At 47.5% G+C, this 10,515-nt stretch overlaps 1 protein-coding gene across 1 annotated transcript in view; it reads left to right on the top strand.

Annotated features, from left to right (window-relative positions):
* The window catches only part of LOC143986873 (uncharacterized), a 207,211-nt gene that overhangs the window by 54,425 nt on the left and 142,271 nt on the right, over positions 1-10,515 (top strand). The gene's annotated exons all lie outside the window — the stretch shown is intronic.

Genomic DNA, 10,515 nt, shown 5'->3' with positions numbered 1-10,515 from the left:
TGAGATCACCACCTTGTGGAGCTCAGAGGAACTGCAGCCCAGGGAAACATCTCGTAGTGTGAACCCGGCCTTGTGCTGTGTGTGTATGTACTGTATATCCCTCCCCTTACTCTCCTCCCTGAGTGTGTATGAAGAGGCAGAGCCATGAGTGTTACCTATATAGGACGTCCCATAGCAATGCTATTTGAGGGGAGGGAGACACAAGGATGCCCACAGACTTGAGGACTTACACTGCTGCCTGCAGCACACTGCGCCCAAAGGTGATATCCTCATGCCTTTTTACATCCACCTGATAAAACCTGGTGAATGTATGTACTGAAGACAAAGTTGCGGCCTTACAGATCTGAGCCACAAAGGCCTGGTGATACATTGCCCAAGAAACACTAACTGCTCTGGTAGAGTGCGCCTTAATGTGAAAAGCCGAAATCTTAACTTTTAAACCATAGGCCTGAATTATAACTTACCGAATGCACTTAGAAATAGTGGATTTTGACCCTGCCTGTCCTTTGCTAGGACCTTCTGGTAGCAAAAACAAGACATCAGTCTTCCTGATCTGAGCACTCTGTGCTGTGACAGACCTAGCAGGGACCAAGGCTCTTGGAGGGGACTGAATGCAAGCCTCTTGCCTTGTGATTATGGGCCCTGGCATTTGAAGGAACAATGCTCTTTGTGAGCTGTATGCCTGGGGACCCCTGAGGTGGTTTTACTTGGATTCAGGTCCATGCCGCCCCCCAAGAAACACAGACTCTGGATATGTAAATGCCATGTTAGCAATAGACTGAATCACACTGTTGGGACACAAACTGTTAGATGCTAATGTCATCAACTCCAGCCACCTGTCTGTTGTCTTGTATAATGTAAATGAGTTTTAGTCTGGCTTGACACAGATTCTAAAGAGTATTTCACCAATTGTTGTTTGTGTTAATTAACCCTGCAATTGAATAAAGGAGTCCAGTGTTGATTAGATAATTAGCTCATACTAATTAGGTTAGGTTTTAGTCACCCCACTGTATATATTTTGTGTGAGATCATTCTTATGTACTCCAAGACTGGTGTTGTCTAGTTCTTGGGGGTTCCTATAGCCAGATCCATTGGACTCGTGTTCCAGGACCTAGGAAGCGGTATTACTGACGGAAGCACTCAAGCGGAGTGTAGGGGACGTTCCGTCGCATAGACCTTGACCGCTCTCACCACCTCAAGACAATGTACTGACCTCTCTTCCCTAGAACATTGTTTTGGAAAAAATGACCGTAGGACAATATCTTGGTTCAGGTGAAAACCTGAGACCACTTTCGGCAGAAAACTTGGACGAGGACGCAACACGACCCTGTCCTCATGAATAATCAAATATGGCTCTTTACAAGAAAGAGCAGTCAATTCCGAAACCCTCCTTTCTGAGGATATAGTAACCAAGAACAGCTTCATCTCTAGCCCTAATTGTTGAAAGGCAAGAATCTTGCCTATGCTATACTTCCAAGGGTGCTAACCCTTGGTTTCACACCAGGAAACATAAGCCTTCCAGACCCTATAATATATGATTCTGGAAGCTGGCTTCCTTGCATTAATCAAGGTAGAGACAACTGACCCGGATAACCCACATTTCTTCAGTGGATTTCAATAGCCAAGCCATCCAATTTAGAGTTTATAAGGAAGGATGGAATATCGGCCCCTGTGATGCTGCGTACACATGATCGAAATTCTCGTCGGAAAAAGCTCTGATGGTTTTCCAGACGGAATTCCGATGGAATTCGGCTCAAGCTGTCTTGCCTACACACGGTCACATCAAATTCCGATCGTTTATAACGCGGTGGCGTACAACACGTACGATGGGACTATAAAAAGGAAGTTCAATAGCCAGTAGCCAATAGATTCTGTCTCATAGTTGAATCTGAGCATGCGTGATTTTTGGCCAATGGAACATACACACGGTCGCATTTTCCAATGAAAAGCTCTCATCTGTCTTTTTCTGGCCAGAATTCCGATCGTGTGTACGCGGCATGAGAGTAAGTCTGGACGTAGTGGAAGGGACCATGGATCCTCCACCTCCATCTTTACGATTTCTGCATACCAGGACCTTCTAGGCCATGCTGGGGCTACAAGAATTACTGGCTTTCTTTCCAGCTTGATCCTGCAAAGAAGTTGTGGCAGCAACTGAATAGGGGGAAATGCATAAATAAGTGAGAACTAATCCCACGGGGTCACCAACGCATCTGTTCCGCATGCGAGTGGGTCCCTTGTCCTGGAAACAAAGTTGACCAACTTCATGTTGAACCTGGACGCCAGAAGATCTACGTCCGGAGTCCACCATCTTTAGCAAACAGCCAGAAAAATGTCGGGGTGAAGGGACCATTCCCCCGGGAATAACTGCTGGCGACTCAAGTAGTCCGCCTGGCAATTCTCTACTCCCAGAATGAAAACTGCCGATAGGCAAGGAACATTCCTTTCTACCCAAGTTAGAATATGATTCACCTCCCTCTGCGCTGCGGGACTCTTGGTGCCCCCTTGGTGATTTATATAAGCTGTGGCATTGTCGGATTGGATCCTGACAGGACAACCCCATAACCTGAATGTCCAGGCTTTCAGAGCCAGACGTACTGCCTGGATCTCTAGGATGTTGATGGGCAATGTTCTTTCAGTTCTTAACCACTGTCCCTGGACAGTTGTCTTTTCTAGTACTGCTTCCCAACCTGAAATTTCCACTTTCTAGATGATTGGTCTGAAGCATTTTCCGTTCAGCAGATTCCGGGTTACCAACCACCAACTGAGGCTCTTGGACACCCTTGGGGACAGCCTCATTGGCAAATCTAGAGCTTGAACTGTTTTGTTCCAAGCAGACAGGATACTGTTTTGCAACAGTCTCCAATGGGACTGGGCATAGGGAAACGCTTTGAATGAAGCCACCATCTTTCCTAACAACCTCATGCAAAGGCGAATGGAAGGATCTCTTTTTGACCTGACCTCCTGCACCAGCTCTCTTATGGCGTTGATCTTTTCCTGAGGTAAGAACACCTTTTTCTGGGGTGTGTCTATGATCAGACCCAAGTATTCCAGCCTTTTTAATGGTCTTAAGGAGGACTTCTCTAGGTTGAGAATCCAACTTAGATTTTCCAGGTATTTGGTTGTAATGCGCACGCTTTGCTCTAAGCGGGTCACTGACTGGTCTACTAGCAATAGATCATCCAGGTATGCCAGGATTGTTATGCCCTGCGCCCTTAGCCTGGCTAGAGGTGGAGCCAGAACCTTTGTAAACACCCGGGATGTTATAGATAGCCCGAAAGGCAAGGCTACAAATTAAAAATTATGCTGTTCTACCTCGAACCACAGAAACCTTTGGTGAGCGGGAAATATAGGAACATGCAGATATGCATCCCTGATGTCGATAGACACCAGAAGTTCCCCTCCTTGAAGAATAGAAACCACCGACCTGAGCGACTCCATGCAAAAAGAGTGGACCTTCAGCAATTGATTCCTATTTTTTAGCTCTAGAATGGGTCTGACATCTCCATTGGTACCGTGAAGAGGTTTGAATAGAACCCAAAATCTTGCTCTTCTGTGGGGATTTGCATGATCACCCCCTGAGCCAGTAATCAGTCTAATGCCCGAAACAGAGATTGCATTTTCCCTGGATCTTTGGGAATGTTTGACCCCAGAAAACGAGGCAGTGGAAACTCCCGAAACTCCAGTGTGTACCCTAGAGCTATCTGTCCTGAATTTCCTCCTGCCTGACTTCTGAGAACTGCAAAAGTCTTCCCTCCACCCTGCCGAGTGGGGACGCCCCTTCATAATGAGGCTTTAGAATTCTGTTTTGCAGGTTTCCGCCCCCAGGACTTATTTTGTGCCTGGGCATGACCCTGAGGCTTTCCTCTAGACTCTGCTGTCGCAACTGCCTAGAGGCAGATGCCCCTGGTGCTGGAGAAAGAGCCCGCTTAAATTAAGGGTGTTTATTCCTTCTTTTGACTGGCAAAAGAGTACTTTTCCCACTTGAAATATTTTGGATGTATTTGTCCAAATCATCCCCAAATAGCTGATCTCCATGAAAAGGAAAACCAGCCAGGAGCCTTTTGCATGGTGCTTCGGCTGACCAATTTTTCAACCATAGGATCCTACGCATGTCTACCAGCACAAGAGCAAGGCGAGATGCCTGGTGAATAGAATCCTTAATGGCATAAATAGCAAAACATAATGCTCTTGGCAGTTCGGCCAATTCCTGGGTAGGGATGAGCTCGGTGTTTGACTCGAACAATGGCCGTTCGGCGAATTCAGAACTTTGTGGACCGTTCGCACCATATTCGGCCCACAATCACTACGCCATTGCAGTGCATTGCTGGCTCATGATTGGCCAAGCATGCACCGTGACCTCGCATGCTTGGCCAATCACAGCGCCGGCAGCGAGGAGAGCCATAATTGGCCTCAGGCAGGATGCCTGTGGCCAATTATAGCTCAGGGGGTTTAGTACACGCCCCACACTATATAAGACTGCCAGCACGGCAGCCTTATGTAGTGTGTTGCTGCGTTCAGGGAGAGAGCAGGATAGGCAGGGACAGTGTGTTCTTTTCTTGTGAACCTAGAGCTGTTAAAGTGGGTGTTGTGTGCCTCCAGCACAGTATACACCTGAACCTACCCTTTATTGCTGGTGTTCTGTAATACAGGCATCTGCAGCAGTTAAAGTGGGTGTTGTGTGCCTCCAGCACAGTATACACCTGAAGATACCCCTTATTGCAGGTGTTCTGTAATATGGGCATCTGCAGCAGTCAAAGTGGGTATTGTGTGCCTCCAGCACAGTATAAACCTGAAGATACCCCTTATTGCTGGTGTTCTGTAATACAGGCATCTGCCAGCAGTTAAAGTGGGTGTTGTGTGCCTCCAGCACAGTATACACCAGTGCCTAAGGCCCAATTTTTCAGCCCCTGTTTAACAGGGGCATGTAATTACAATTTTTGATGCAATGCTTTGCAGCAAGGCTCATTCCTGCACTCCAACTAGAGTATCTGGGAGAGGTTGCAGTGTCGCGGCACCAGTGCCTAAGGCCCAATTTTTCAACCCCTGTTTAACAGGGGTATGTAATTACAATTCTTGATATAATATTTCACAGCAGGGCCCGTTCCTGTGCCCACTGAGAGTGACTGTGAGGACTTATAGTGTTGTGGCACCAGCACCACAACCACCAAAGGCCCAATTTTTCTACCACTGTTCAACAATGGCATGTAATTACAATTCTTGATATAATCGTTCACAGCAGGGTGCTCCAGTGCCAACCAAGAGGTACTTTGAGGGCTTACAGTGTTGTGGCAACACCAACACCTTAGGCCCTACTTTCAAACATCCAACTTACAAATGTCTCCTACTTGCAAACGGAAGGAGACAACAGGAAGGGAGATGAAAAAAGACAGACAGCCAAAAAAAATTATACAGGGGTGATAACCCTTCCCTATGTTTTCCAAAAAGCTTAAAAATAGATTTTTGACTGGAGCTACACTTTAAAAATGTACCGGTTGAAAATTACAAACAGATTCAACTTAACACAACAAACCTTCACAGTTCCTGTCTTGTTTGCACTGCCTGCATACTGCTGTTCTGAGTATATAGGGCCTGGGGGCCCTACGCCTTTCCTTTTTTTTTATTTGGGTACAGGGGTCCCCCTTAATATCCGTACAAGACCCAAAGGGGCTAGTAATGGGCAGGGGGGGCTACCCATGCCATTTTTTTCTCAATGATTTTCATCCGTATTGCCGGAACCAGACATTACATTAAAACTGCAAGCAGTTTTAAATGACTTTATTTCCGTTAAATGTAATTTTGTGCAGGGACTGTTCTAAACATGGGAAACACGTGCCACTTCACAGGCATACTATAGACACACCCCCCCCCCCCCCGGCACGATATTTAAAGGAATATTTCACTTTTTTTTCACTTTAATCGTCATTAAAATCAGTGCTCCCGAAAAAACAGCCGTTTTTAAAAAAATTTTTGCATTGATCCATGTCCCCTGGGGCAGGAGCCGGGTCCCCAAGCCATTTAAATTAGCACTTTTTATTTTGAACGTTCAAATCCCATAGACTTCAATGGGGTTCTAAAGTTCATACGAATTTCCGGTCCGTTCGAAAGTTCTGGTGCGAACCGAACCAGGGGGTGTTCGGCTCATCCCTAGTCCTGGGCCTGTTGTACGGGAACCTCCTTAAGGGCCTGTCTAAACTGGTCCTTCAGGGATTGGCAGATGCCTATTGCAACGACTGCAGGCTGAGTAACTGCACCTGCCAAAAATTTTAACAGAAATTCCAATCTTTTATCTGTTGGATCTCTAAGCATTTGAGCTTTGTCTACTGGACAAGTTAGACTTTTATTCACACTAGATATAGCAGCGTCAACTTCCATCTTTTGATGAATTTCTACTCCATGGGATAAAGTAGAGAGAATCTTTTTTGGAGGGAGGACATGCTTATCCAGATACCGTATATACTCGAGTATAGGCCGACCCGAATATAAGCCGAGGCCCCCAATTTACCCCCAAAAAACTGGAAAACTTATTGACTCGTGTATAAGCCGAGGGTGAGACATGGCTGTCCATCCCTGTGTGTGTGTCCGTCCATCCCTGTGTGTCCATCCATCCCTGTGTGTGTATCCATCCATCCATCCATCCCTGTGTGTGTGTGTGTGTGTATCCATCCATCCATCCATCCCTGTGTGTGTGTGTGTGTGTGTATCCATCCATCCATCCATCCCTGTGTGTGTGTGTGTGTGTATCCATCCATCCCTGTGTGTGTGTGTGTGTGTGTGTGTCCGTGCAGCCTTGTGTGTGTGTGTGTGTGTGTGTGTGTGTGTGTGTGTGTGTGTGTGTGTGTGTCCGTGCAGCCTTGTGTGTGTGTCCAGCCTACCTGTGTCCCAAGCCTCCGTCCCGAGCCGCCGTCGTCCCGAGCCTCCTCCGACCCGTGCCGTGCCTCCTCCGTCCCGTGCCTCCTCCGTCCCGTGCCGTGCCTCCTCCTTCCCGTGCCTCCTCCGTCCCGTGCCGTGCCTCCTCCGTCCCGTGCCGTGCCGATGGATCGCCGCTCTTCTCGGCGGCCATTCTACAATTCAAAATTCCGCCTCCGCCTGTGATAGGCGGAACACTCAATTTCCCAGCAGCCTGTGTTCCGCCTATCACGGACATCCTCTCATACTCGTCCGTAGTATGAGAATGAGCGGATGTCCGTGATAGGTGGAACACTGACTGCTGGGAAATTCAGTGTTCCGCCTATCACAGGCGGAGGCGGAGAAGGAGGCGCGGCTTTTAAATTTTAATGTCCGCCGTCTGTCTGCTCGATACGCTGATCGAGCAGTCAGACAGCGGTGACTCGAGTATAAGCCGAGGGGGCACTTTCAGCCTCAAAAAAGAGGCTGAAAATCTCGGCTTATACTCGAGTATATACGGTAATCCCATTCAGCATAAATAAACTATTCTAGTAATGCATGGATGGGAAACGCATGCAGAGTCTGCAGAGGTTTTAAGGAACCCAAAGAAGAAACAGAACTTTCGGCTGACTCAGTTAGGGGCAGCTTGAAAGCAGAATGAACCATTTCCGTAAGAGACTGTATCAGCAATTTTTCAGATTGCGAAGCTGAAAAGGGTTCCTCCACCGTTGATTCCCCTGAAGAGGAATCATTGGATCGCCTTTCCTCCTGATCCCCTGAGGGTAAAACCTTATCCTCTACCCACTGTTCCCTTAATAATGGGTCTGAGGTGGGAGAGGGGGATCTACCACGCTACCTATCCCTTTGGGTGGAAGATGCGATTAAACCCATTAGTCTTTCCTCTAGCCCCAACAGGGTGGAGGAAAAGGCATCTTAAATCACGTATACTGAGGGGCTGAGATGTTAGAAGCAGCTGCAGCACCTACTGGTTCCAGTGGCTCACCCTGGCTAGCCACTTCTAGTATTTCAGAAGATGACAATGTGGAGGCATGGCTAGAGTCCTCAGCGCCTGGGGGTGATGTTTTTGGTACCTTTTTTGAGATGTTTGCACCAGCCTTTTTGGGAGGCACTAGGTAAATGCACTACTTGCTGAACAATAGTCTAGCAAAGAAATGCCACTAATAAAAGTTCAGTCTGGTGTTGGGTGAAAAGTATTTCCTCTATTGGGAATGTCTGCATGCCACCCTTACATGCCCCCACTGCTCCTGTGTCCTGTGTGAATAGTGGCCGTACTCTCCAGCTTAGGAGAGACTGTTTTTTTTTTTTGGACTCAGCTTCCTATCTGCGCCATGTGTCCTTGTGGACGCTATGTCCCGCCTAGGCCCCTGCCTCCCCTTCTGTTTTGAAATTCAGACAGGGGCGGCATTTGGGTCTGTCAGGCCGCGTACACACGGGCGGACTGTTCGCCCAACTTTGTCCGCTGAACAGTGTTTGGGCGGACAGTCCGCTCGTGTGTGGGCTTTCAGCGGACAGTTTCAGCGGACAGTTGGACGGACAAGGTTTTTCGGAAATTCCGAAAAACTGTCCGCTGAAACCTTGTTTCAGCGAACAGCCCGCTCGTGTGTAGGCTTGTTCGTCAAACAAAGTTGCGCGCATGCTCAGAAAGGATTTTCACGCCGAAAGCTATAATGCAGTGTATAGGACGTCGTATTTTTCGTCCCGTCGTACGTGCTGTTCACGTCATCGCGCACGGTTTCAGCAAACTGTTCGTTCGTCGTGTGTGGGCATGTCCGTCCATGCTAATTTTGAGCGGACTGTTTGCTGAAACTGTTGGACGGACAAAGTTGGGCGAACAGTCCGCGCGTGTGTACGCGGCCTCACTCAGCAGACCCGGCAAGAGGGGAAGGGAGGGGAGGAGAGGCAGGGCCCAATGGTGCTACTTGAGCAGAGTGGGGAAAAACAGCAAAAGGAGCCGCCGCACCCCTACAGGACAGGGGGTTGCAGGGGGAGTAAAAGCTATTGTTGTACTTCCCAACTCCTTAGTCCCTTCAGGGGGGAGAAGTGCAGTATGGCAAATATTTTTCCTGCATGAGGAATCCCCGCTGAGAAAAGCTGCTGCTGAGCCCACACACATGCTGTGATACTGAGCTGAAGAGAGAGACAACATACTAAGGTATGCATTTACTCCAAGGCATGACAACATTTTACCCAAGGAAGAAACACCATAGGTGGACTTTTTACAGTTCCTAGGCTTCTTCCCTTACCTTACCCTCGCCACAGGATACTGCTGACACCAGACAGATCCAATTTTCACCCATCACAGCGAGCTGTGTTTAGCAAACCTTCAAGGACCGGGTCCCTTTTTATCGGGGCTCCACTCCCTTGGACCCGTATAGCACCCCGCGAGGAAACCTGACGGTAATGTGAGCATGACCAAAGCACTGGGTACCGGGGTCCAGCCCTCAAAGGAGAGGCGTTACAGGCAAAACCTCGTTCTTCTTATGTGAGGCCCAGGTACCATCCACTTTGGCCTCAGTGGTACTTTGGATGGATCCGGGCTGTAGAGGCTGTTTCAATCCAGAAAGGATCATCCAGCGGAGCTCCTCAGAGCACAACTACACTCGTGACCAACACCTTAGACACTGGAGAAAAAACTGAGGTACTCCTGGTAAGAGGAGGGGTTATATAGGGAGTGAACTTCCTGTCTTGGGTGTGCCAGTGTCCAAAACCTGAAGGTGCCTATATTACCCATATGGTTAATACTATGGCTAGGTCTCCCATGATGTACGATAAAGAAATATATTTCTGTTCTATCTTATTTGTCTGGGGGATAAGTTGATCCAGCTGCTGGAGGTTATTTATATAAATAAGATTTTAGGGGAATTGAGCACTGAATATATAAATTTGCAATGGGCCGATTAATGCTTGTAACATTTGTCAGAATTTTTTTTTAAAATAGACCCTTAAATGGTTACAAAATCTTACACCAAAAAATGTACTCCGCCAAAGAAAGTTAAGGACTCCATTTTTATTTTTCTACTGCCAATGGCCAACACGGTACAACACTTCATCCATGTCTTTGGTGATCTCTGATCTCCTTATGAACTGTTTCTTACATGATGAAGATCAGCCATGGAGTATATCTGAGGTGTATATCAGGGTGTGCTTCTTCCCCACATGAGAGCTGTGATGTCCAGCAACATTCATATAGAAGACATTTCCCGCACTCAAGGCACTAATACACCTCAAGGGTTGTGTGGGATCCCCGATGTACAGGAAGACAGGACTTCAGTGAGGAACAATTCCCTCACTCAGGACAGGGAAGTGGCTTCTTCCCCATGTGAGATCTCTGATGTGTGTAAAGAATGGACTTCTGTGAAAAACATTTCCCACACTCAGGACAGGAAAATGGCTTCTCCCCCGTGTGAGATCTCTGATGTCTGTAAAGACCTGACGTTTGTGAAAAGCATTTCCCGCACTCAAGACAGGAATATGGTTTTTCCCCTGTGTGGAATCTTTTATGAACATTAAGATTGGATTTTGAATGAAAACATTTCCCGCACTCAAAACAGGAATACGGCTTCTCCCCCGTGTGAGATCTCTGATGTATTGAAAGATCTGACTTCCTTG

Source organism: Lithobates pipiens, unplaced genomic scaffold (genome assembly GCF_037356315.1).
Source record: "Lithobates pipiens isolate NorthernLeopardFrog02 unplaced genomic scaffold, aLitPip1_a1.2 Scaffold_18, whole genome shotgun sequence".
In the NCBI taxonomy this organism is placed as follows: domain Eukaryota; kingdom Metazoa; phylum Chordata; class Amphibia; order Anura; family Ranidae; genus Lithobates; species Lithobates pipiens.
This window is presented reverse-complemented; position numbering and strand designations above follow the sequence as displayed.